Below are 2,649 nucleotides of genomic sequence, written 5' to 3'. Positions count from 1 at the left end.
GAAATCCGGCAAGACTTGCAGAAAAGGAAGGTTCCACCAAAGAGGCCCGCCGCCCAGCCCAGCTCTCGGGCCTGAGTGCGGCTGGCTGCCAGGTCCCCAGAGGCGCCTGCACGGGCTCCTGGGTCACCTGGCCTCTGTGGCCTGTGTCACGGATGGGCTGAGCTGAGAGTGCTGTGCCGCTGGGACAGCGTGTGCAGCTGGAGGGAGCTGGAGTCTGGCCTGCAGCAGCGACGGGACCGGGGCCGTGCCGCGGTGGCAGGCACAGGGCAGACCGCGGACAGACGCCCTGCGAGCCCAGCCCGGCGCCCCAGAACTCGCTGGCGCTGACTGCGGGCCGGGACCAAAGGGACGCGAGGCCGGGCCCGCTGGCCCCCTCGCCCTCCTCCTGCAGGGCTGGCCCCCGGCTCGTTTCCTGCTCACGCAGGGCTGGGCTCGTGGGACTTAGCAGATTCAGGTGTTTCCTTGTCCACGCTGCTCTGCCGGGCCCTGCGGACATAGCAGCACAGGGACCAAGGCCGCTGTGTGGAGCTGCGGGTCCGGTGTGGGGGGACCCTGTGTGGTCACACCGGCACGCCGGACCTGGAGGTGGATCGGGAGGTCGAGCGTTGGTGCTTCCGGCCTCTCGTCGCCCGCGCTCTGGCTCCAGCTCCGGGGACAGGCCCACCTCCACGCCGAGGCGGAGGACGCCGTCGGGTCCTTCCTCGGGCCCGCACCTCACAGCCTTCTGTTGCTGGCCTGCACCCTCTCCACAGCGAACGCGGCCGTTGGTGCCTGCAAAGTGCAACCCCGCAGCCTGCCGGGGTCCCGCGGCACCGCTCCCCGTGGCGCCCCGTCTGGACCGTGAGCCGCCTCCTGTCTGCTGGTTCTTAGCGGGGGGCCCTGTGGTGTGACTGCTGCGAGGCCCCCCTGCACCGCCTGGGAGTCTGAGAAATGCGTTCTATGGGGGAAGAATAAAGAGCTTTGGGACCAGGCATGTGCTGGCTGGGACTCTCAGATGCCCGTCCTTGTAAAAGCTCTCCTTGCTTTCTTTATTCGGCCACATGGGTGTCCTGTCCCAGGGCCGCACTGTCCCGGGCACGTTCTGTGAAGGACAGAAAGGGACTGTACGAGGGAAGACCGCCTCGGGCGAGTGGGTGGGCGCACTTTCCCACACACGACTGCTGGGGATTTGGTTCGAAACAGTTCATCTTCACAGCATCACTCAAGACTCATCAAGTCATTTTAAAAAATAGTTTACTTTTTAAAACCATTAAGGCAGATCTGTACCCTGAAATTAACTCTTTACATTCATCAGTCTTACAGTAGGACATTCCCAACACAGAAGTTTCATAAATTCAGGATATAAATCAATATATACGATCAGTTTAATCTCCTAGTGGGAAAATGAATAAGATCCAAGATTTTTTCAAAAAGTTATTTTATAACCATTTCTAATTGCCTGGAACCACGTTAACGGCACTAGGAAGATTCCACGTGCCGTCGGCTCTCTCCGCACACCCCTGGGTGTGGCTTCTCTGATTCCTTGACCCCAGCCAGACCCAGAGAGAGCGTCTGAGCCGGTGAGGACGTCAGAGCCCGCTCAGCAGAATCTCGCTTTGGAGCTGCTCCCATTTAGTATAAACACAAGGGGTGTGTCAGCCCCTAAATACTGAGTGTAAGGCACCAAGAATAGTAACGATAAACACCAGGAAACCTGCACTGGCCCGATGTGTGTGTAACACTAGTCCCCTTGGGTCCTGTGGCTCCTCGTGGGGGTTGGAGGGCGGGACAATGCACGGGAGGGTTACGGGGTGTTTTATGCTTTGGGTTGGGCCACCTGGAGGGTGCCAGAGAACCAGCCAGTGCAAATATTCCATCAGAACATTTCAAATTGCAAAGTTCTTTGGTAATAACCCAAGGGAATAATTCCTTGCAGAGCGGATGGCTACTTACTACATAGGAGTTCACAATCTTGAGACACGCTTTTTGTAGTCGGTGACTTCGAACCTGGGTCTGAGGCAGCCTTGCTGGTAGAGATGACAGACTCACTGTACTTCTCTGCATGTGAAGTGTGGCAGAGGGAACAGTTACACAGAGAAACAAATTCGAAGTGGCTCAGGAGACATGGAAAGGACGAATGTGCAACTGTATCTCAGTTAAGATATTCCAGCTTCCTTCCTTTTTTTTCCCCGATAGGTACGAGGCCAGGCTATTAAGAGTACATGTCAATTAACACTGATTTCAAAGATCTAAATGTTTGTTATTAGATACGTGATTGTAAGTTAGTACAATATATTAGGATTAAAAAAACTCAAATCACAGTATTTAGGATACAGCTATTAACATGGTTCTTTTTATCGTACAATGTAGAAAAAATAGTGATAATCGAACACAAATACTGCAGTCTTACCAAAAAGGGAACTGAGTGGTATTCATCTTTTGTGAGGTACATTTTTTTTAGGCCTGAAAAAAAGAACAGACCAAGTGTGCTTTTGAAAAGAGAACATATTTCCCCAAAGTGAATGATTTTACCTTGAAAAGATGGGTCACTCATTCGTCTTCAGGGCCTGAAGTGTGACTGACCTCCCTGCCTCAACAGGGCCAAGTGGAAACTTCAGAAGGTGGCACCACGCCCCTTCCCCAGCTCGCCCCTGTCCCAGGAGGCCTGCG

At 54.5% G+C, this 2,649-nt stretch overlaps 1 protein-coding gene across 1 annotated transcript in view; it reads left to right on the top strand.

Moving 5' to 3' along the window:
* The window catches only part of CDPF1 (cysteine rich DPF motif domain containing 1), a 6,575-nt gene extending 5,604 nt beyond the window's left edge, over positions 1-971 (top strand). The window contains exon 4 of the mRNA XM_023520346.1: positions 93-971. The gene's annotated coding sequence lies outside the window, so the exon portion shown is untranslated. The remainder of the gene's footprint in view (positions 1-92) is intronic.
* The last annotated feature ends 1,678 nt before the right edge of the window (positions 972-2,649 follow it).

Source organism: Pteropus vampyrus, unplaced genomic scaffold (assembly GCF_000151845.1).
Source record: "Pteropus vampyrus isolate Shadow unplaced genomic scaffold, Pvam_2.0 Scaffold257, whole genome shotgun sequence".
In the NCBI taxonomy this organism is placed as follows: domain Eukaryota; kingdom Metazoa; phylum Chordata; class Mammalia; order Chiroptera; family Pteropodidae; genus Pteropus; species Pteropus vampyrus.
The sequence above is the reverse complement of the archived record's forward strand: the minus strand, read 5'-3'. Positions and strand labels throughout refer to the sequence as shown.